This window comes from Podarcis erhardii (assembly GCF_964252035.2).
Source record: "Podarcis erhardii genome assembly, chromosome: 10".
Classification (NCBI taxonomy): Eukaryota; Metazoa; Chordata; class Lepidosauria; order Squamata; family Lacertidae; genus Podarcis; species Podarcis erhardii.
Window position 1 is genome coordinate 33498991 of NC_138500.1, and position 25152 is coordinate 33524142.

Below are 25152 nucleotides of genomic sequence, written 5' to 3' on the forward strand. Positions count from 1 at the left end.
AATGTTTGAATATCAAATTTTGTAGCCATAGGGGGTAGAATTCACTTTAAGAACCCTTAAATAGGTCACAATTTATGAAGCAATACTGCTTACAGATGTAATAGAAGAGAGAATCAAGACACCCATATTTTCAAAATGTTGATTAAAAATGAAATGTTGCTCAATGTGTACAACAGCTTTAAAAATATCAGTCTGGGAAGATGTCGTGGTTCAGCAAGGTCCGTTCTTGGGGTCCACTTGGAAGATTTTGTACTCCTCACAACAACAACAACGACAACAGAAAACAGGTAACGTTTTTTAAATAGGAGGCTTTAAAAATTAAACATGGATAGGCTTGTTTAAAGTTTTTTGTTTAAAAATAAAGGAGTTAGTTAATCCTGTTGAAAATTGTAGAGAAATTAATTTAAAGCAAGCATACACTTTTGAATGTTGTAAAGAAATAAGGGAGAAGCTTGAGACATGTATTATTTTCTCACAATCAGGCATGCCATATTTTCTACATCTAGATTTGAAATGAAACATTCTAGGTACCGTATTTTTCCGTCTATAAGACATCCCTAGACATCTCCTATTTTGGGGGACTCTGATTTAAGAAAATGGGGGGAGATCTATCCGTTTATAAGATGCCCCCAAATTTTGGACATTATTTTTTAAGGAAAAAACCTAGTCTTGTACACGAAAAAATACAGTATATATGGCAGCTAGCTGACAATTCAAACCTGTATATACACTCCCATTTGCTATATCCTGTGTGCTTCCACTGCTGGTTTGGGAAGCAGTGTATGCACAACCTTAGCCACAAGCAGTGTATGCACACCCTTAGCCACAATCCATATCTATCCTGTAGTTTCTTATGGGAGTCTGCATTTTGATTCATATTCCCACTAAACCAGCTTTGTTCCTTATTGAGAAAAAGAACAATGTAGCTGCACTGTAAGCCATTAAATGTGTACATAGCCTGCATGGGCAAGATGTCAAGGTTCAGGAAGGTTAGGAGATTTGCTGGCTGAGGAGCTATGGCATTTGATGAAAGCCAGGCTATATGAGATATGACGGTGCAGCAACAGTTTCATTGAGATTCAGATTTGCTAGTGGAATGGCTGAAATGGAGTGGAGTCATGGGTGAGATGTGTCTGGCACTTAAAACAGATCCCATACCAACAACCATGTCCCTGTTGACAGTACCACTTTCTATTAGTAGCAGACTTGGTATAGTGGAAATTCCTCTTCCATTGACTTCAATGGGAAGGTGGAAATTAAATAAATACTAGCCGTCCCTTTGTCAACAGTTTGCCTGCCATGTTGTAACATGGATATGGTGTAACTCGGCACCCACAGCACCATCAGTATATAAACCCTATAGAGAGACCATAACTCAGACAACAGAATACATGGCATGGGGTCTATATCTTTCTGATCTCATGTCATGCATACTCAGAGCTCACAAGGGGGGAACTTTGGGGATGGAAAGCTATGGAGAAAGAGCGCTTTGCACAAAATAGCCTGGCCTCACAACACAGCTAGGAACTTGATTACATTGCCAACACTTCTCTGGCTAGAACCCAAACAGCAAGGGACTGCAGACATGAACATACAACACCTCTCCAACAAATGGGGGTTGCTAGGAGGGCTGAGCACCCCACACAGGTAAGAGGCAGCACATGCCACCAAGTATAAGTGTTGCAAATGTTTTCAACATCTCCCCTGGATCTTGGGTGAGAGTCAGGAGGCTGAGAGGGAAAGAAAAATGAACCAATACTAGGCTATATTTATTAGTAGCTTTGCATTAAAGTAGCATTTTCACATTTAACTGTATATTCTTGCAATGTTTGTTGTTGTTTAGGTTGTCTTCTGTTGCTTTCATTTCCTGCTGTGTAAGTGCACTCACCACATGCTGGGTGCACCTGCCATCTTCTCTCCTGGATCAAGTTCCAGGAAAGCCTCTACTTCAGGCATTCAGCAGAGCCAGATCTGCACAGCACCACCCAGGTGGCCCTGGGTGCCAGTGAGGAAGCCCAGCGGCGGAGCAAGCCGATCGGGCGCCTGGGGTGGTGTGTGTGCCCTGTGCCCAGGGGCAGGGCCAGCTGCCCATGGGACGGGGTGAGTCGGGGCAGGACGCTCTGCAGGGCCTCCGAGGCGTCTGCCTGCCTCCTCCCACTCAGCTACCCTACAGCTGAGGGGGAGGCGGTGGGCAGACCGTTTGGGGCAGGAGAGACATGTGGCTTGGGCACGCTGCAGGCCCCGTGGTGAGTGCTGCCTGGCATTTTGTCACCCCCCTCAGTGGTGACTCCTGGGGTGATCCACCCCCGCTGCACCCCCTTCCACCACCCCTGAGGAAGCCACAGTGCTTCCTTCTCAGAGTTGTTTCTCAAGAATAGAATAGTATGCAGAAAAACACGTAAAAGGTACCCAGCTGATGTTTGAGCAGAAAAGGTGCTCGGAAAATCACAACTAATAGGCTGCTCACCTCTTATATGTGGGGAGTGGGGATCTGTGTGTGTGTGTCATTCACTAGATAGGGAAGGAGAGCAGCGTTTGCCTCGCATCTGAAAGATTTGCATCCACTCCTATTTGAAGACCCGCCTGGGAACAGCCTGACTTGGCTGGCTTTACAGATGCTCTTGAGGCATAATCACAGGTGGCCTGAAATGCAGGGGAGGGAGGCTGCCCCTGGCCCACCTAAATTGCACCCCTGCTCAGCTGGGTCAAAGGCAGGGTTTGGAGGTGAAGAAATGCCACCCCCTCCTATCAGCTTGAATCCGTTTAAAACAAATCCTGCAAATAATAATAAAAAAGGAAAAAGTCATTCTGGAAAGCAGTTCTATAATTTTCATTCCTATTTTTTAACCACCGGTGTTTTCCCCTTGCAGAAGGAAACTTTACAAATAAATTGGCTACAGAAGCAACCCTCTGTGCAAATTACAAGGGATAAAGGAAAGAGGAAGGCAAGAGCTGCAGCAGGACTGTACAAAGAAAGGCAGAAAGGAGCATGGGAGATTGTTCATTGTGCAGGTATGCAGGAAAACAGGGTCCTTGTCTGCTTTGGGCTATAATAATCTTCCATTTTAAATACTGCACACAGAGGAGCTGTTTCCACAGTTCTCACTGAGCTTAATTTGGAAACCTTCCTTGCCTTAAAACACTCCACTGCTGCCCGTATGGTCTTATCTAGAGGACCTGGCCATGCCTCAACTGCATTTTAGCCTTCACAGGATGCTCTTCCAAGTTGTTATCCAGTCCAGATGATATATTGGATGGAGAATGTCGTCTGCTGAATGATGTGCATTCTGGCCTATGAGGGAGGAGGAGCATCCAACCTGGAAAAAGACGTTAATTTTAATTTATGCAGGGCAACAATGTTCAACACAGTACATTCTGCTCTTTGTTTCAAGGAAATAATTTGGCCATATTTTACGTGGCTGAAGAGGGTCTCCGAGTGTCAAACTCGGGCAGCACCTCCTGTTGCAGCCCATTTGGAAAAGATGAAAAGACAACAGATGTCAAACTGTCTCAGCTAGGGAGACCAATTGATGATATTTTCTTAAAGAAATGTGCTAACAAAAATGACAAACTATTAATTGTGCCCTTCCTTTTCCTTTCTTGCTTTGCAGAAAGGGGGCGGGGGGAGTTAGGACAGCTGGCATTGCAGCTCTATCTACCACAAAACAAGGAAGCTCGAAAGGCTGTCAGTCACAGATGGCTTAATTAGTCCTCAGAGGTAGTGCAATTAGACCCTTCCTTCAGATTCAAGTTTTCCTCAGTAAAGATCATTCCAAAGCTAATAATACATAAAAGAGGAAGATGAAAAGGAAACTAAGAAGAAGAAGGAGAAGGGGGAGGAGGAGAGAAAGTGGAGAGGGGGCAGTGAAAAAAGTAGAAAGCACTTGGGCAAGGAGTTCTTAGCATATAATTATTTCTTGAGCATTTCCTTTTCTCCACGGCTCTAAAGCAATTCAGAAGAACTGGTGGATGTTGCATGGAGAATGAACGCAAATTGGCTTGCTTGAAATCACAGCTTGTGGAACCTCTCAGGCAAAAATCTGCTTTAGGAAAGGAGTTTTTGAGGGCCTGTGCTGTCATCCAGTAGACAGCACCCCCTTTTGGGGTGTTTCCTGGGTGGCGGGAGATGGTACTATTGGTTGCACATGGGATGTGGCACCCCAGGCCACACTGGTTACATATTTGGAATAATGCTTGGCCCAGCATGGGCATACTCAAGGGTGGATGCAGCCAGAGGAAGCTTGAGCAGAAAGCAGAAGGGACTGGAGCCCATTTTGCACTCAGTGCAGAAGCAGAGCCAGGTTTGTCACTCAAGAGAGAGTCGTACCTGTGTGAGATGCATATTTGCAAGTGTATTTGTATTGTTTCTTTCAAAATGTTAGGTATACACTTGAAACATCTGAGTACACATAAGTAAGAGAAACCTCTTGTCTTGGGTAGAACTCAGGTGAAGTTTGTCACAAAGGGATGAGAAAAACTGAACCAGCCCTTTTCTTCAAAACAAAGATATGGTTGAAATGAGCCTTCTCTTTACTTGCATCTAGTTACCACTATAAAGCGGAAGCTGCTTGCTCCATTCCATAATTATGACAGTGATTGCATCCCTTACCCTCTGCTCTGCCTGTAGGATGACATATCCATATAAAATTATGGAGGAAGTAAAGAGGTAGAGTAGTATTCCTTAAGGACATAACTTATTTTTATGTGGTGGTTTATTTAAGGCACTTCCAGGCAGCATAGGTACCAATGCCAGGATACAATGCCTTGAATATGAGGACTGATCTTTTGAAACTTTAATTCGATTACTCAAGCTTAAACAAGTGTTCAGTGATATAACATAGAGCACTACATACCAGTTTAGATATCTTCCAAATATTACTAATCCCAGTATAGCTGGGATAAGAGTGGTGTTAAGAGACATACAGAAAATAGAACAAAAGTCTTCCAAAAGATGGCATACAGTGGTGCCCCGCAAGACGAATGCCTCGCGAGATGAAAAACCCGCTAGACGAAAGGGTTTTCCGTTTTTCGAGGCGCTTCGCAAGACGAATTTCTCTATGGGCTTGCTTCGCAAGACGAAAACGTCTTGCGAGTCTTGCGATTTTTTTCACTTCCCCCCCTTTTTCTAAGCCGCTAAGCCGCTAATAGCCGCTTTGCCGCTTTGCCGCTAATAGCCGCTAAGCCGCTAATAGGGTTGCTTCGCAAGACGAAAAAACCGCAAGACGAAGAGACTCGCGGAACGGATTCTTTTCGGCTTGCGAGGCACCACTGTATTTATGTTGGCATGAAAAGGCTGTTTTGGATTCCTTGGCCAACAACTTACAGTTATTAAACCAGCAATAAGGGTTCAGCCACGGTGATTCTGAAAAAAAAAGAAAGGATTATTATTATTACGCATTAGAGCCAGTAATTCATTGGTGCGGAGGAGCCACATGTTAGAATCACAGCTGTTTCAACTCTGTTCCTATGTAAGACCTCAGTCAAACTTTACTCAGTATATTCATCCTTCTTCTATGAATGGAAAGCTCCTTATCCCTGTACCACAGGTTTGGATTTGAATTCAGAAGATTTTTTAAAATAAGATAGTATGTCCTCTTAGAAAACTAAAATTTTCATATTGATAATTTTGTATATTCCAGTGCTTGAAGTTCCATCCTTCTTGGCTGTGCTTAGACGCAGGAATATGTAAGAGAATTTCAAGAGGTATTTTAATCCTATTATCGACTGTGGCCTCATATTGTGCAGTCTAATATTGTTCAATAGGTGATTTTCAATAATATCATTTTAGGATTTATAGCAATGATACTTCTGTCCAAGGAAGAAAAACCTACAAAGAAAAGTTGAGACAATAAAGATTTAATAGCTGCCTTCCATGCATATTCTCCAGTTGGTGTCTGAAGAAGTACAAAGAGAAGCTCAGTCCTGGAGATCTTGTTCTGTATTGTTTGGAGAATTGTTTTATTGTTTGCATGTGCTGTATTGTTTGGGGAATTGGATTGTTGAATACACAGTGGCTGCAGCTTGTATCTTTTGAATATGTTTATATCAATATGAGTTTTAATTGGTATCTTTGTGACTTGGTATCTTTGTTACCTTATACTGAGTCAGACCATACAAGCCCAGTATTGTAGCCCCTGGAAATATTGGTGGTTCAACCTGGGGTCTTCCTCAAGCAAGGCAGATGCTATAATTCTGAGTAGCGGTTCATTGTGGACTTGATGCTGCACATTATGCAAGTTCTTCTTTGAACATGCATGGATTAAGTTACTGCCTATCATACAATCTATTTACTTATTTAGTTTACATTTACATCCCACCTTTCTCTGGCCCAAGAGCTAGCTTAGGCATTAAAAAAAAGTGGGAAACTGCAGTCAAACATAACTATGCATAAGTGCTAGTTAATGCATGAAGTGGTTAAGACCATAGAACTCTGTTCCTAGACTCAGCTAGGGCACATCCTCTCTTCTTTGTGAGGGAGAAAATGAATCTTCTACTCTTCCTGTTCCTCACACTCTCTCTCTTCTTGCCATGTAATCCACTAGGCCGGTTGTGTCTGAACAGGATCCAAGTTCAGACTGCATGTTTGAAACTATGTGCTGCATTTTGAACCCTGTGATCTCCTTGCTGCTGCGTGGATTAGCGCATTAACCAGATATTTGGATTTAGTAAGTAAATATTTTAAACTTACTTAAAAGTGTGTGGTCTGTTCATTGCCAGAGGGGTAGAGAGAAAGGGGCAAGAGCTGTAAGGGTTTGTTTTATTACATGCTATGCTGCCAGTTAACTCTGAGAGTGTTTTTAACTCTTTCCCACTGGAGGCCCCGTGTTTTGAATCCAGGTGCCCAGCCAATACTTCTGTTAATTATGTTGTGGAGGGGTGGGGGGGGGGTGATTAACAAAACCAATCCTCCTGGCAAACTGGGAATATCCCCTCACTCACCCAAGTTTAGAATATTCCACCATTCTTCAGCAGAGTTTCTTTTTCTTTGAGAAGAATAAGTGACTCACGTAAATGTAAACAAGCTTTAATAATAAACTGAGAGAAAACTGCAAAAAAATAACATAATGAGAGAAACTAAATACAAAAACATGAGGCAAGTCTGGGGCCAGAGGCAAGAAGAGGCAGTTGGTCCCTCTTAACTGACATTCTTAACTGAACACACACTGAAGGGAGGGGCTGATTCCGGAGCATAAGCCACAAGCCCCGCCCACCAGATATCAAGCATCCTACTCTTCATATTAGGCCTCAGTATTAATTACTCATGTGTAGGTACGACAGTGCTAGTTCAAGCATGAGGAGCAGAGTCTACCATGACCTTGTGGGGCCACTGTAGACTCCACCTTGATTCTGCCTCTCAGGCTAAACTCCTCTTGTCATGCCCTCGCACTTCCACATTTCTTCACTTTCTTCTTCTGCTGCTTTATTTTATTGGTGGTCCTCCAAAATCAGGGTTTTTTGTGTTGTTGTTTTTTGCTATGAAGCAAAGTTCAAAGCTGGGTAATCCTTCAACCAAACTATCTGGCAGATTTCTTAACACTGAGAACAAAATTAAAGTCAACTGTACTTAAATGTGGACTTGGGGACTACTTCATTTCAGTGAAGGCAGCTGAAATGTAAAGGTCCAAAACTGACTCCATAAAGAGGAGTCGGCACGTCCTACAGCCAAGATGACATGGCACAGGCTTTAAGTTTGGCCATTTTCTGATTCTTCTTTTAAGGCAACGTGTGAGTCATAAAAAGTCAAACCAAATTATGCTTGAATAGCTGAATCAAGAGGTAAAATAACAATATTCAATTAACTTGGATTTACCCCAAGTTGGCTTGGTATGATGCTTTACAGAGAACTTGTGAATCATTAACATTTGAGTGGTGGTGGTTTATGGTGCCTGGAACATTGCTGGAACTGTATAAATGTTAAATAATAGGAACAGCACTGCTTGCAGCAGAGGCTGTACTATTGGCTGACCAAAACAACCTGCATGCATAAAAATATGTGAAGGGGTGTGTGTGTAGATATGTGCATGTGCATATCTGGGTGAATTAATAGGGAGTGTGCCTCATAGTCTGGATCAGCTGGGACCAAATCTCTATTCTCTAAGTATACTGTTACAAGATTTATCTGCGTTCCCGTCACCAAAGCACTCGTTACAATAAGCCCCACTCACTTCAGTGGGTCCTACAGTGGGAGAAAACAATGAGGTGGTAGAAAGAATTTACAATGCTGTCCCAGGCATGTTTACTCAGAAGTAAGTTCCACTATGTTCAGTGGAAACTTACTCTTAGGGGATAGGATTGTAGACTAAAACCAATTAAGGAGTTCACTTGAGGGATAGTTCTCTAAAGAAAAGGCTTCCAGGCCACTGAAATTATATCTCATTACAGGATAAAAAGTATTCTAGCGCAAATTACAGTGAAGCCTGCAAAATAAATATTAAAACGCACTTTTATTGCTCTGTGAAAATGGGTTGTTTGCAGTACTATTTTCTATACTCTACCTTTACTTAGCAGCAATTTGGATATGGTGAAGGAAGTATGTATCAGACTGCAAATATATAATAACTGGAAGCTGTTAAATTGCCTTTTTGTTCTGAGGTAGCTGACCAGAGTTTGGCCTCTTTGGGGCATCAGTTGCAATCTTTTCTCTGCATCATCACAAAAGCTGAACAAAATAATTTCCAAGCCGTTTTCAATTGCATTTTATGTTTCTTCCCATTGCCATGACATTTATTTTTTCACACATGAGATTGTTTGGCTTGTACAAAGGAAATGAATGCTTTTATTCATGGTTCTGTAGTTGAGACCTATGAGACATAGCTCTGCCAAACAAGTTGATATGCATGGTGTTGGTGCGACATCACACTTTGTACCGTTGTGCTGGTGTTGCAGCACACTGGCTGGGATGCTGTGCTCCTGCATTATCAGCAGCTATAGTTGCTGGATGTTACCTGGGACTAAAGAGCCGAAGGAAGGCACATGGTACTTTCTGTCACCAGCCAGGTGTGCTAGGGTCATCAGGAGGCTGCACAAACATAACAGCAAGGGTGAGGCTAACCTGGCATCCTTCAGTCAGAGAAGGAGCTGGAGGGTCTTTGCTTTGCCCCTCTCTGCAAGAAAGAACATTCTGCCCAAACTTCCTGGTGCTCAAGGACTGTGTTGCACCACTTCTCCTCAGCTATGTGGTTCTCTGGCCCAAGCATCTGACCTACCTCAATTTCCCTGCACCACCTCCTGTCTCTCACTAAGCCCTGAGCTGGGTTTCTGCTAGGTATTCTCAACTCTCTTTATTTTCGCTGCCATCACAGATACCAAGTATCTGAATGACCCCACCTCTAGGGTAGCCAGTCAAGAGGCCTGTGCGTATGCTGCAACAGTTTAATTGATAACAGAAGTAATAAAAGCTTTGATGGTAATTCAGCGCACAGAAGCGTAAGGTTTCAGTTGTACACTTTCTTGGATTTTACCTTGGTTCATATAAAGACTCCTATCTAGTCTACCCTTCCAAATATACCTAAGTTAAATCCTCCCTCACCATTTATGCCCACACCATGACTAGCAACAATGCTGACCCCACTCGATCTCACTAACCCTGCCATAACAAACCAAACACCCTCTCCCACATCCAATCACCGTTCACTTCCAACTTTCCAAGTACTGTTTCTCCTCTTTCCGAAGGAACACTAATCCTACTTCACCTAATATACTTACCTACACATCTAGCAGATACATACCGTATTGGCCCAAATATAAGCCACACCCGAATATAAGCCGCACCTTTAAAATTCAAGGGGGGGGGGGGAGACAAAAAGACAATACCCGAATACCAGCCGCTCCCTTAAAATCCCATAGGCATTTTACTGTATATCTGTTTCAGCAGTGATATTGTAAAACCCAATTTTTGTAAGGTTGCAAATTTAAGCCGCACTTTAACTTTTCATGGTCAGAATTTGGAAAAAGGTGAGGCTTATATTCAGGCCAATAAAGTACTATCCCATATCTGTGTACCTTGATTACTCTAATATCTACACAATATCATTTACACATACCTCAGAACACTACAGACTGCAAAATTAAAAGGATGCATGCTCCAGGCCCTGTCACTAACCAAGACACCCAGGGCCACTGGAACGCTCACCTCCATGCCTCCCGGAAAGATAATATAGTAGGGAGACCAGTTGGGCCCCATTCATCACCCACCTTATGGAAAAAGGGGATACAAGCAAAAGGAAATAATGAACCCCCTCCTGCACTAAAATCATATGTAACATAAGATCCAGCAAGAAATGACAATTGCAATGCTTTCCATGCAAGTAGGCACTTCCTTACGGCTGCAATACATCCAGAATTTCCTAGAGATAGCTGGGATTTGGTCGTCAGAAGCAGTGTCTGGTCAAAAAACGCTGGAGTGTCCTGGAAGTATAGATTTTGGCAATTTCCCCCCTAAAAAAATTGCTCAAAAACTTCTTTTTGTGATTTTTCAAAAAAAAAAAAAAAAAAAAAGGAAAAAGAGAGAGAGAGAAAAAAAAAAGAAAAAAGAAAAAAGGTCAACAACTTTTGTGCTTGGACTTTGACTTTTTGAAATATGGCAACCCTACTTAAACTAAGAAATTCACATATGGACATGCCAAATGAAAAACTTAAGGAATTAAGAGTTGACACCATTGTTTCCCTTCCCCTTTCCTTTTCCCCTTTGTTTTGTGTCTTTTAGATTGTGAATTTGTAGGCAGGGACTAACTTATCTTTAAATATATGCAGAGCACTTAGAAAATGTTAGGTGCCTTGTATTTTGAGGGATGGTGGTGATGACAATGAAGCAGTGTAGTGATGGCATGTGTTGCTATCATGTTGCAGAGAAGGGTGTGAAGACATTTGGCCAGGATTGGGACAAGGGCAGGATTGGAGAAGACTTGTTTACATATCCCTGTGGAGGCAGCCTTGTCAGTGTAACTGCATGTATCTACAGTAGCCTAGCAGGTTGTACAGCCTTTGCAGCATAAAAACTCCTGTACCTTTCAGATGTCAGGTGGAGAGAATCGTAGCAGGTGTACCTTTTCAGACTTCTGTTGTGCTGTGAAATGACAAAGTGCACCTGCTGAGATTCTCTCTCCTACACAACGGTGAAGGTACAGAGGCTCCTGTCTTGAAAGGCTGGCCATCCCTGTAGTATAATAAGTTGTTATAATGGGAGTGTAGCTACTGCAGCATGATGGATTTGTCCCATTTGCCTTGTACAGGATGCTACACTAGCTATGTCAGCATGTGCCGCTGTCTCTGCAATCGCAGCTCTGTGTATCAGTTGGGCTGGAGTACGAAAGTAGATGGTTGAGAGCACAGCTCCTTAGCCAAGTCAGGTCTGATACCTGCATTACTGGAACAGGGCAGTTCCTGTTTTACTGTGGCTCCATTTAATAAACCATAGCTTGGTGTTACTTGCAAACAAAACCTAAGTTGCTTCTGCTGATTTCTACATCCCGTTTTGGTGGATACCAGCTTTCTTTGCTTTTAATTGTGACCAGTGGATAGATATCTGACACATGAATAGGCCAAATCTCGAGCACACATGCCTGGCTCTTGGGAACCTTTCTTTTCATACTGCAGACTGACCCTTGTGCACATAAATAATAATAATAATAATGGCTTAGTGCAGGTGTGGAGAACCTTTGCCCATCTAGATTTTGCTGAATTATAACTGCCATCATCCTTGGCTGTTGGCCATGCTTGCAGGAGCTGATGCGACTTGTAGTTCAGAAACATCTGGCACACCAAAGGTTTTCTATATCAGAATTAACAACAACAACCACCTGGCCTTCACCCTAAGGCACTAGAATGGCTTACAACAATTAAAACACAACCCACACACAGAAGACACATATCCACATAAACTTTTTGTCATAAGTAAACATCTTTCGCAGGTAATAATGAAGGGCTCTACAATAAATCAAGGGCCACACACAATTAACAAGATATCTGAAAGACAGAATGTCAACAGGTGAAGCTTTCCCCATACCAGTAATAGCATTTCCATATACAGTACTAGAAGAGGCTTAGCCTTTGATTTTCTGCCTGTCACGCAGCTGTTAAAAACACGAAAGCCCTGCTCTCCCTTAATGCCAACTCTAAAACATGCTGTGAAGCCCTGGACCTCAATCCTAGCCCCAGCAGCTGCATCACTGAAAACAGATACATACATACATACATACATACATACATACATACATACTGTACATACATACACAAATGTGAAAGGCCATTTTAAGGAATAAATCTGATCTGTAATCACAATGAATCACACACAGAAGTTCACACACAGAAGTCCCTGCTGAATTTGATTTGGTTGCATCATGGTGCATCCATGGTAATCTTGAGAGAAATTAGGTTGAGAGGTCATGATGCCCTAGGCTACCCAGCAAGCTGGCATTGCCGTTTTCAAGTTTTTTTATTATATTTTATTTTAAAATGAGCTGGAATTTGATCCATGATTCTTCAAACCCAACAGTTTTTTTTTAAAAAAACCCCAAATAACCTTTGAAACATGATTCTGACGAATATGCATCCATATGTGGATTTTTAAAGAGGCATATATTTTCATTTATTTGAATGGCCTTGAGAGAATTAAACCAAGAGTACATTTTATATGAGTTTTCATTTATATGAGGCTTCACAAGGGACACAAAGTATACAGTATTTGGATAGCTTGAGCTTTTAAATAACTGTGGTTTGGGGAAATGTTTCTACCAAATTCTATATAACATGACTGAGGAGGATCGTTTACGCCATCTGTGCTATCTGATTACAGTATGTGTTTGAATACTGTGTGTGCTGTTTGTCTTACTGTGCTGGCAATAGGTGCGAAGGAAGTATTAGTTACACCACTGATATGACATGAGAGGAATTAGCTCTGTGTTGATTGTGTAACTACTGCTCCTAAGCATGGCAATATTTTTCATCCACAGAAGGATACAGCTTGGCTTACTTATTTAAATCACCTGAAGCCATCCGCCCTGTAGATTCCAGGTTCATTCTTTGCCTGTGGCACAGTGATCTGGATTTACTGCTAGCAAAATGTCTGTCATGATAGGTGTGAGCGGTTGGGTGTTCACAGAGGCCTTGTATTTTTCAGGAACACAAAGCTGCAATGAGTCAATGCTCAACAATGTGTATATTGTACCTCAACACCTATGAAATCCCTATCATTGAAGTCTGCACCACGTGACAAGGGTGAGGGGATAATTTTGTTTCCAATGCAGATGTTTCCAATCTGTTCCCATAGGAAAGTATAGCAGCCTCAAAGGAACCTTTATTATGTGGAGGGAAACAGCCCACTGCCTGTGGTGATCCCCAAATCTGGTGTGGTGGGAAAGTTTGGGGCTAGAAAGCAGATTTCATCCCTCTTTGCTGTACTTGTCTCCTGGAGCTCAGTGGGAACCTTTGAAGACCAAGTCAGCACCTATACACAAAGAATCATAGAGTTGGAAGGGACCTTGAAGGACATGTTGTCCAGCCACCTGCTCAGTGCAGGATCTTCAATGCAAAATGCAACTACAACACTCCTGACACATGGCAACTGAGCCTCTGCTTGAAGTACCTCAAGCCAAGGAAAACCCATCATCTCTTGGGGCAGCCTGCTCCTCCACCAAATAGCTCTTACCATTAGAAAGTTTCTCCTAATGCTTAGATGAAATCTGCTTTCCTACCACTCTCCATTGGGACTCATCCTGCTCTATGGAGCAACTGAGAGCAAGCCTGATGCTTCATCTTTGGCTTGAGAGCAATTCAGATATTTGAAGATGGCTATTGTGTCTTCTCTAAATTTTACCTTCTTCAGGCTAAACATAGGCAGGTCTTTCACTATTTCCACATAGGCCTTGTTTTCAGCCCCTTCGCTACCCTGATGCCCACCTATCTCTTGATCTTCATAACTTTGCCTCAATTCTATTTCTTGGTCATACAGTCATGGGGTGCAACCCAGGAATTGGCTTTATGCAAAAGATTATTTCTGTATCTCTTTCTGCTTCTTAGCTCGGCTCAGGCATCCAGTGGGCATCATGCCTTCCCATAAATCTGAACCTAGGCTTCCCTCATCTAAATGTAACACCCCAGCACTGCACCAACATTATTGTGTAGGTTAATCTGTGGAGAGAGCTGCCTTGAATCAGGAGTGTGTACTCAAGAACAATTTGCCCATTTCTAGTCCTTTGATTAAATGGGATGAGGGCTTCCTGCGTTCATAGATGCTTTCACTGATGCAAGGGATGAAGCTCTTTGAATTAACCTTTGCAAAGATTTGAACCCACAAGATACCCTCTCTGGCGTAGAGACATTTGTTTCCTAAATGAACAAGTAGAGGAATAGAGCAACAGCGTACAAATCATTTAAAAGGGAAATGAACAATCATTTATAGAAGCAAAACGGCGAAAGTAGCTTTGGGAAGCCAATTCTGCCCGGCTGAATGGGGCTGTGTAATAACCATGTCTAAGTATGAATTGAGTTATTTGCATTAAAGAATGACTGAAGAAAATTGCATAGATGGTTCTTCTCCCCCTCCCCTTTCCTTCTGTTAGAAAGGAAGGAGGTGAAATGTGTGAAAAAAAGTAAGAGCTGCCAAACATAAAGCTCTTTGGGGAGGAAAAAATATTAGACACAAAATGTCTCCAAAATGCATGAATCAACCTTGGTAATGAACTGACTGTCCCCATGCTTGAACTCTATTAATGCCACAGATCAGAAGCACAAAGACTCTGGGGAGAGAAGGGGGGCATTTTGATTCTCCTTACTGGGAGACAAAGGGTGTGCTTTTTGAGAGTGAAATAAACGTTACCTTTGATTGTCCTGCATTCCTAATCATTCCCAGCTTGCAACCCTGGCCCTATTCACATGCTGCTTGGGTCTCCATTTCCCTGGTGCACTTCCTAATGGATTCCAGAGCTCAGGAATGAGTGATGGACCCTGGCTTGGCATTTCCATCACTGCTTGTTTTTGCATTCATTATCCTTGAGAAACCAGCCCGCCTCATTACGATGTAACTGTCTTGCAGAGGGAGACTGGGAGCTAGCTGGCTCCTTAAGAGCAAAGGAAGAGGCAGGAGGGAGTCTGTTTCCCATGAGATAACATTATCTTTTTATTAAAAGAGTGAATTTAGTCCTGGTGAAAGGCTGGCAGACCCTAGAGGATGAAGTCCTTTATTTAGTCCCATAACAGATTCAGCCCAGGCAATAGCCACGCTGCTCCTGTCTTTATACTTTTGCCAGGGGGCTCTGATGATTTGCTTCATGCTAGCTTTTCCATCACAGAGATTAATCTCCATGTAAGAAAAAAGTGTTTACTTTGTAATGTATAAACTGGAGTGTGAACTGGCTTTCTTTTGTTCTTTGCTGTGTTTTATGTTCAGAAAAGTCACATAGGCAGCTTACCTGACCAAAAGGACACTGACACTTTGTTATGTACTAAGCTTGGTTCCTAGAACAATAGGCAGGTAGGATCCTAGAATGCAACAACTGATTGGCCTGCAGGAAAAGACCAGTCAGGCTCCAGGAGGGAAGCAGAATCAGCCAATCAGATGGGACTCATTGTGTAAATAATGTATATAAAAGCCTGAGGTTTGGGGGACAATTCAATCACTGTTTTACAAGCCACTTGTTCTCCTGTTCACACATAACGTGGTGCATATCCCCCCTCCATGTAGGGCATGGGCAGAAACAAGCATGTGATGTGTCCATGTCGAAGACTGTCTTGAGTGAAGATGCAGAGAAATCAGACTCCATGTCCCTTCAGCGGTATTAACTGAGGGGAGGAAAGGCAGATAGAAGGTCTGTGCCATGGGAAGTACATCTATCAAGACTGATTTTGGACATGTAAAAAAAGTTGGGACTTCAGGAATACAAACTGACTAAACTCTTGAATGCTCCCTTCTAATGCAGGACCCCAAGCAGGAACACTCAAGTACTGTACTCAGACAAAATGGCAGTGTTCACACAACCCTATTCTTCCATTCTGTCTCCATGTAAACTTACACCAGATGTTAATTAGGAATAGATCTGTATGACACATTTTTCATCCCTAACACAGACTTGTTTCCTATTTAATATTGTTAAAGTTTTTTTTAAAAAACAACAACATATAAATGAGAAACTAGTTGTGAAATTCTTTCACCATTTCTAAAACAAGATTTCCCTCTGCTCAATTAAGTCTCTTAATTTTATTGTGGGGGGAGTTAGGAGGCTGGATATGTACATGAGCTTTATATTGCTTTTTAAATGTCAAGAGAGATGTATATTGCTGTTCCCATAGCTCTGGGATACCATTTAAAATGTCTTTCTGGGTCTTGGGTTGGGTAGGATTCTGGCACTTTCATTTCAATGCAGAACAAGTATTTCCCAACCTTAGAGATCAGGTTTTCTAGCAAAATGACTCTGGTAAAACTAAGTAGAAACAAACCACTTCCCATCCATCTAGATTTTAGCTGGCAGAAATCAAAGTGAAACTCATTTCTTATTTTCTAAATTAGACAATTGCCAGTTTAATAACTGGCTGTGATGTTTAGAGCCACATTTTGTTTCAACAATCCTTATGTGATTTGGCCTGTTCTGGTTTTTATCATAGCTCCACTTGGAGAACTGCCTCAGGCAGCAACTTTTGGGGTACTATTTAAGGACAACAAATTGTCAATTAGTTTATTGTTTTACTACCATTACCACCATGAGGGTGGGGAATTTAGTTTTTCCGCCTCAGGCACTCAAATGTCTTGAGCCATCTCTGATATCACCCACATTTTAATGTGAAATTTCCATTACTTGCAGACAAACAACTGATTGGGAATCAGGTTGCCTGAAGAAAAATCCTCCCTCTTATGTTTTCCAGGTTCACAAAATAGCCTTTTGAAAATAATTGCCCCCCATAGCCTTTTGCAAGATTCTTAGTATTGAAGAAAAATGAGAACTACTGAATGCCAAGTACCTTTGAATAATTTTGTTCTGTATAAACTGTTTAAGAAATGCCACTTTAGTTAAACTGTGGGTGGAAGCAGGTATAATTATCCATGCTATCTAGAGAGGAAATGGTTCTTAGAGCAAAGAGAATGCAACATCCCTCCAGCCAGATGAAAGCAACAAATATATTTAATGTTTCATTGGAGCTGGAACTGTCCAACATAGTTAGAATATTCTACTGAACAGCTTTCTGTAATCTGCTGCCTTCCATATATATTCCACAACAACTCCTACCAGCTCAAGTCAGCACTGGAAGGTTGCCATAGGGAGAAGGACTGCAGGAATTGGTTATGGTTTTAGTTAATTACTTAGGAGAAGGTTCTTATTTACAGAAGATGATCCCCCCTTTATCTGAAAACTCGTATTTATCTGAAGTCAATGTGCATAGAATTCTGTGATGCTATAATTACGGGCCTCTTCAGATTGTGTTTCTGCTACACATTTATTGTGTAACAGTTATTAATTTGTCAAGGATAATCCAGACAAGTATCACTCCTTTGTTAGTATATCACATTTTCAATGTGGAATAATTTGCTACTGGAAAAATATTATTTTCTCTTGTTGCCAGCATGTCAAGTATAATAGGAAATGCAATATGGAAGTTAGTTTCATGGGTATCTGTTGAATAGTGACATGGCATTGCCAATGACTGAACATGGCATTGCCAATGACTGTGTCTGTACAGCTTTGTGAATGCAAATAAGAAGAAAACAGAATATTTAAATTTCAGTCTGGGAAGAGAAAGCTGGATGGGTCAGGTAAGCAAAATTTGGAGATTGCATCTTTTTGGGTGGGCGGCTGGGTGTTCACTTAAAAAACAACACACACACTTTTTTCATATCTTAAAAACAAGATTTCATTATTTAAATCAAAGCTATCAGATTATACATTAAAAGCCCAGGGGTGGGGGTGGAGGTGGGGTGGGGAACATCACTGGCTAGGGTGTAGCAGTACCTCATTTGTATGAGGGCATCCATTCACTGGCTACAGCCTTGCAAATAACCATCGTGAGTTCAGCTCAGTAAATGAATTGAAAATATTATACCAACTCCTGTAACGAGATAACATAAGTGTTCATGCTGTTTTCTTGAAATACCTGTTCCTGCCTCATTGTCAGTTCACTGAAGAGGGCAAGTGCCTTCTCCAATGAATGTTACCAGATAAATGACATGGCATTGTGCTTGTCACTGGGGCTCTTGGTTCCTAGAGCAAACAAGGCCTCTGGCTCTTGATGGGATTCTGTCCTATCCTTGGGAAACATTCTGCAGTGAACCTAGGATGGCCAAGTCATGTTGCATACAGCATGCTAGCTGTATGCAACATCTCTGTGTTATATTCAAAGCTTTAATTCCCAGGTTTTGTAAACCCACCCCCAAAATAGGACCTGCTATTCACAATTTAACTATGTCCATTTTCTCCTTGGCTTCTTCATACTGTAAAGAAGGATGAATGTGGAAATAAATGGCTACCGTTTTGAAAATTTAGGTGTAAATACATCCTCAGGGCCAATGAATATTGTCTTCATGAAGCTGTTCTTAGCACCCCCTCACCACAAGAAGTCAGTGTCAGATCCCTTCCACAGCTACTTTAAACTATATACCTCTCTGTTTCATTAGGCCAAGATGTTTGTTCTTTTATATAAAAAAGGTAATGGCTTTTGAGCTACCAGCAGCCATGTAATCTCAACACAGCCAGAGAACTGAATATAAAAGCTGGGGATGATTTAGCAGCTGAGAGTTGAACTACCTAACTATATGATCTTATCTGAGTCAGCCATTGGAGGTGCTGTTGTATAAATAAGTCCCCCAGTCTCCCCAATGCTTCTTCAGCTGCCAGCCTCACAGCCTGAGGGATGCCACTTCTCAGAGTTCTGAGGAGCAAAGGTATTTCTTTGATTTAGTTAACCAAATTCACCCTTAAGATTTAAAATTCTACTACTAGCCAGGTCTGTGCTGTGGGAGTTGCCAGGGGCAACCAAAGAATTCACTTTGAGTAGGAAGCACCGGAGGGCAGTTGAGGGTGTCAGTTGGTGCTGAAGAAATAAATACACCACATAGGATAGCACAAGAGGAATCATTGTTACTCCTGTTTGGCTCCTGAGAAAATAAAAAAAGACTCAAATTTACACCTGCTTCTGAGGAATGTCTGTCGAAATCTCTGAATTGGCTTACAGAAGAGAAGAAAGAAGCAAATTAGGTGCTGAGCTACTTGAAGAGGGCATGGCCACTGAGAAGTGTAAATATAAATGTGCCTTTGACACCTGTGGGTCCCCTCAATTGGATTCTCTTGAGCAGGGCCTCATGTCCCCTTGTTTTCAGGTTCTTCCTTAGTAGCTTTTGTTAATGTAAAAGGGCCTTGAACCAGCTGAAGAAGAAAAAGCCAAAGAAATTTAAAACCTCAGATGTTTTAAATAATTAGATGAAAAAGAGACATTTTAGAGGTTTCAGAAGAATGGGGGACAATATGAAAATTGGAAGCATCTTGGGAAAGCAGAGACATATGGTAACCTTAAAAATATACCTCAGAAATTCTGATTTCACTGTCAAAACAGGAGTTGTGAGCCTTCTGCAGTGATTAGCTCTTGGCTTTCTGAATAAATTGATCTTGCATCATTCAAAAGCAAAACTTTAATATGAAATTATCAGATAAGTTTGCCTACTTCCATAGCAACCCAATCATTTTGATAAAGTGTTTTTGGTATATAATCTCAGCAGCAGTCAGCATCATAGTCACAGAGATTCCCCTTTCCCTGCACTGGTGGCATATAGCCAGGAAACTGAAGTGTTTAGAATAATGGTAAGTAATATTTTGTTCCTTTATACAAGCCTGGTTAGGTAAGGGCCTTTGTGTCAGATCCCTCTGGGTGCAGGCAGCAGCCCTCAGTAGCATGAGCAGCAAACTAGATAATTGCTTTGTTGGTTCCCATCCAATAATAATTTGTTTCTTGGGAACAACTTCAAAGCTTAAGCCTAAACTTAAATCCTTCCTTCCTTGCTGGAATTTTGATTTAGTTTTCAATGCTCTGATGAAGCCTTCATTGTAGAACTCAAGGCATTTTTTAAATGCAACATAGAAATAATAAATTCTTCTTATTCCTGGTGGCTCTGTGGTATGAAATACAACAGTTGGAATCTGATCTGTATTACAGAATTTAAATATTATTTACAATTCTAGTTTCTGAAAGGCATTCTAGGCAAACTTCTTTCCTTAAGGCTGTACTTCTAACTCTAACTAAAGTATTCCTGTTACAGATAGGTAGCCGTGTTGGTCTGCCATGGTCAAAACAAAATAAAAAAATTCCTTCCAGTAGCACCTTAAAGACCAACTGAGTACTACTCAGTTGGTCTTTAAGGTGCTACTGGAAGGAATTTTTTTATTTTGTTTTAAAGTATTCCTGACAAAATTGTTTGAGGGAATTTGAACCTGTGAACTTCATAATCTCCTTTAAAATTTGCATATCGTGGATATAGAGTGTTGGACATGGAAGACGTGGTTTCAGATCCCCATTCAGGCATAAATCTCACTTTCACTCCATCTAACCTCCTGTTAAATCTTTTTGGATTTGTAACTGGAGCCTCCTGGTTTGTGTACTGGTGTTGCTTGTGATGAGTCACTTAAAGCTATATAGTGGAAAAGAAGGGCCACTATTGTCCTCTCAGGTTCCAGGAGTGATTCACCATCTCTTAACAACATGTTAGTTCCTCCTTGACCAAGCCTACAAGTCAGACCTCAGGTTCATCTCCTTGGCAGCTTTGTTTTCAACTTCTTAGCTTCATTGTCCATTTACCTACTTGGTCCTCCTCTATATACCTGTCCCAGCCAACATTTTTGATGGACTACTTGGCTCTGGCTATGAGATCAACTCTGCTCCTAGAATGACTCTCCTGCATTGCTTTAGGCCGGTTTCCTACATTATGCCATAACTCAGGTGCTCCAATCCAATTCTGATTCCAGTTGGTGCCAGGATCTTATACTTTCAGCCCTCTTCATTTATAAAATGTGTATACCACTTAGTACAAAAATAAATCTCTAGTTTACATAAGATATAAAAATGAAAAAGGAAGTCACATAAAATATATCAACAGTCAAATAAGGCTAACCCCCCAAAAAAACATACAGTAAACTCTATGACCCATCCCTGATATGTACCTCATGCAGCTAAAGTGAGGATAAAATGTAAATCCTTGAACTCTTTGTATAAAGTGTGAGACACAAATGTGAGGAATAGTCTAAATTCCTCTCCAAATGCAGAACTATGAAACTATGAATTTAGCTCCTACCCTCAAAGACATTGAATAGCTGGGCTCCTCACATCCCCTTGCTCATAGCAAATGTTTTCAAACAAAAAGCTGCATATGCCACACCAACTTCTTATTTGGAATGAGTTTCATTCACAGACTGAGAACCTTTACATTGAGATTCACTGAATTGAATTAACTCTTGTAGCCTTTCCTAGATCAGCAAAGCTAAACCTCCTGTGGCTTTGCCAAACACCTCCAAGCAAAAATCATTATGTGTTTATTGGAAATGAACATATGAATGAAACAAGTATTCAGTGTAGTGAATCATGACGGAGAGAGAAAAACCACCTGAACTGTCAGATTAAATGTGACAGAAAACTTGGTGGCGGCGGCATATGTAACAGACGACTTCAAAACTATTAAAGCATAACCTCCAACCTGAGATAGTTTCACAGGAAGTTGTTGAGTACTGACCTAAGTACTCAACGTCTGACCTAAGCCCATAACATAAAAAGGAAAACAAAAATGCTTTCTGCATGTTTCCCTATTCCTTTTTTTTAAAAAAAAACAAGAAATCTGTGAAAATGTCCCTGTTTCAATATGAGCTTCAGGATTCCTCAGTGTTCATAATCTATATAGTGCACTGACCATAAGATTCAGTTGAGACTCTGATCCAGTGCTTGGGAAACAGCCCACCTTGATCCAAGGTGCTTTGTAGGCTGCTTGTTTAGGCTGGAGTCTGTCCAAGTCTGCTTCATTTTCTCCCATTCATTATGGTGATGATGGTGAACAGCTGTGTAACTCCCCCCCCCCTTTTGACTGAAGTAGATGAAATTTGCAGGCATACTAGCCCTTCAGTTTAAAGTTTGATTTTTTAAAAAAAGGAATTGTCTATAACTTAAAATTGTGTGTGGCATTAGATGAAATTTGCAGGCAAAATCATTTATTCTGAGGGCATGAATCCTGCCAGATTTAAGAAGGATAATTGCTGTGGGTTTTTACTCAATAGTAGCTCTTACAGTTTTGGTGGGCTGCAAAAGGAATCATTTACTCTTCCCAATATTTTGTGGGCAATTGGTCTAAAAATTATAGACATGAGAAAAGCGCCCATAGGAAAGAAACCTGTCAAATTGTTATAAATTGGTCCAGGGGCTTCATATTCCAGGCACTCTAGGTTTTTACAGGGGTAGAAGTAAAAAAAAAGCCTTGCTTTCTGCTGGGTAAAACCATTTGGTGAGTTCAAACTAGACCTTTTGGTCACAAATGGAGTTCTCCCTCTGCCATTTCCCCACCAAGACAGCCTCCCCCAATTTGTGGCCTTCATATATTTTGGACCACAACTCCCATCAGCTCCAGCCAGCAGTTATCATAGATGATGGGAGTTGTATTAAAAAATATTTTGGTCACCACTGGACTGGAGAAGCCTTTCCTGTGGTCTAGGTGGGGAAAAAAACATAACCCTGGCTAAGTAGATTGGATTTTAATTTACTTAATTAAATTATTATTATTATGGTAGGGTTTGCATCATCATCACCACCATCATCAAAATAATGTCTTTATATACCACCTTTCTTCTAAGTTGGGATTGAAGGTTGCTTGCAGTTAAAAAAACTTTATAAAATACAAAGTTATAAAAACAAACCAGTTAAAAACAATAATTAAAATATATCAGAACACATTTATAACCAGCAATTAAAATACAGTTTGCCCTGACAGCAGCCCAGTGATGAGCACCATACCTTAGTTTTCAAAGGCCTCTCTGAATAGGAAGGTCTTAGCCTGTCAGTGGATAAGAGGGAGCTGATCTGACCTCTCTTGGGATGGTATTCCACCAAATACTATTACCAGCTACAGAATATTATTATCATAAGCTCTGTGGGGCAGTTGGTGTGTGGCCAGAGGTTGGTCTCATGCCCCTTTTAACATCATAACTGTATAGTTTATTCAGATCACACACACACACAAAAACACAGAATGCTACCTAGTGCTGATTTTTTTTAAACAAGCAGAAATTCATATGGGCAGGGATTAAGCCAATTCTTAATATTATAGCTTGGAATGAGATCTAGCACTCTAGAAAGATTATCTGTATCAACCTGCTCAAGAGTTTTCATTCATTTTCTAAAATGAAAAATGAATGCCTCTTGTTAGCCAGGACATTTCTTAAGATGGATCACAAGTCTGATTCACTATGGCAACTCTTACATTGCTATGTTTAACTTGCTGCAATTCATTCACTCTAGGTAGTTAAATGACAGCGTTTGTTCCCTATTTACTAACACCATGCCATTATTTTTCGGTTGTCATAGAAAACATGTTATAGGAAGTAGACTCTATTGAACTAACCCTATCAACTGCTCTGTCAGCAGTTCAAGATTTAGGGTGTAGGCCAGCAATTGCTGCGCCTATGTACTGCCTATGGAACAGCTACCTTTTCTAAATGCAGCATAGAAGTGCCGCATGCATGAAGCTGTTGCATAGCTTTTAAGTGAAGGGAGAGGGGCAAGGTGGGTGTGGGATGCAATGTATTGTTAGAAACTAGTTTAATAAGCTTAGCTAAAACCTGGAATTTCCATGTTTGGCACAGTTCAGGGGAACTGCTGCAGCCTGTCTTTTCCCCTGCAATATCCTAAATGTTATGTAAATACTACCATTTATTGAAGGGATGTGGGTGGCACTGTGGTCTTAACCACAGAGCCTACGGCTTCCTGATCAGAAGGTCAGTGATTCGAATCCCCGTGATGGGGTGAGCTCCCGTTGTTCGGCCCCTGCTCCTTCCAACCTAGCAATTCGAAAGCACATCAAAGTGCAAGTAGATAAATAGGGACCACTCTGGCGGGAAGGTAAACGGTGTTTCTGTGCACTGCTCTGGTTTGCCAGAAGCGGCTTAGTCATGCTGGCCACATGACCTGGAAGCTGTCTACGGACAAATGCTGGCTCCCTCAGCCAGTAAAGCGAGATGAGCACTGCAACCCCAGAGTTGTTCGTGACTGAACTTAACGGTCAGGGGTCTCCTTTACCTTTACCTACCATTTATTACTTAATATTCATTAAGAGACTCTGGGACCCTGGCTATAACTGCATTAAAGAGGAAAGAGAGTGAAGGGTGCCTAGCTAGGAAACAGAAGATCCAACTGCTGACACTCAGCAGTTCCTAGGAGGACCAAGTGCTGTGTCTTCCTCCTCCTGCCCTGCCCTTGGACCGTAAAAAGTCCTGCAGTCTTGGGGAAAAGGTGGGCACTGCTATCACCGAATCAAGGGCTTAGGCCCCTGGACTTTTGCAGCAGGCCCCTTCCCACTTTATCACTTTGCCTACAGGGTTCTGGGTACATTGCAAAGCACAGTGCTGATGAGACCCGGCCATTTATTTTTCCTTGAGGTGTGTATCCCTCAAAATCAGGATGTGCAAATGTGCATCATAGCCCTTGTGTCCTGAGTCCTTTAAGTACCTAGAAACACTTCTGCATCGATTGGCATATGTGCTAGAGGCAGTAGAAGCTGTTACAGTGTTCTTGTAATGCATTTTTTCTTTAATCTATACAAGCTGCTGTGGGGATCCTGCTGGACCTAAAGCTGGGATAGAAAACAAAATACTAAAGACATTCCAGTTTTCATAGGTCATACTGGTGCAACTGGCACACCTAACATTTAGTAGTAGCTTAATAGGACTGCAGCTGCCTGTGTAACATGATGGATGAACTACACTTGCCATGCTTAGGATGCCGCTTTCACTGCATGACAATGAGATCTTCTGCGTTTTGTTGTAGCTTGGTGAGTCTTTGTGGGATTATATAGGATGCACTAGATCCCATTCAACAGCAAAAGAAAGAAAGAAAGAAAGATGGGCATTTAATGATTTTCACAACAATGTTGGGTCATTTGTTTTTAGATGTTCTTGTTAATGCCCACTCTTTACACTACAATCCAGC

General features: G+C 41.4%; 1 protein-coding gene and 1 long non-coding RNA gene across 11 annotated transcripts in view; one reads left to right on the forward strand and one right to left on the reverse strand.

The window, feature by feature from the left end:
- Positions 1 to 2806: 2806 nt before the first annotated feature.
- On the reverse strand, positions 2807 to 7328 carry LOC309351555. The gene is made up of 2 exons (XR_014160906.1): positions 6940 to 7328; positions 2807 to 3317 (listed from the first exon to the last, which is right to left on the reverse strand). It is a non-coding gene; the product is annotated as an uncharacterized lncRNA (long non-coding RNA).
- The window catches only part of GRIN2B (glutamate ionotropic receptor NMDA type subunit 2B), a 298063-nt gene continuing 279308 nt past the window's right edge, over positions 6398 to 25152 (forward strand). For 3 of the 10 annotated variants that reach the window (XM_081879276.1, XM_081879287.1, XM_081879286.1), the window contains exons 1-4: positions 6398 to 6665; positions 15680 to 15819; positions 17668 to 17740; positions 19694 to 19778. The gene's annotated coding sequence lies outside the window, so the exon portion shown is untranslated. Of the gene's footprint in view, positions 6666 to 7339; positions 7777 to 15679; positions 15820 to 17667; positions 17741 to 19693; positions 19779 to 25152 lie in introns of those variants that run through there. The other 7 variants (XM_081879282.1, XM_081879277.1, XM_081879281.1 and 4 more) reach the window with 6 other exon arrangements.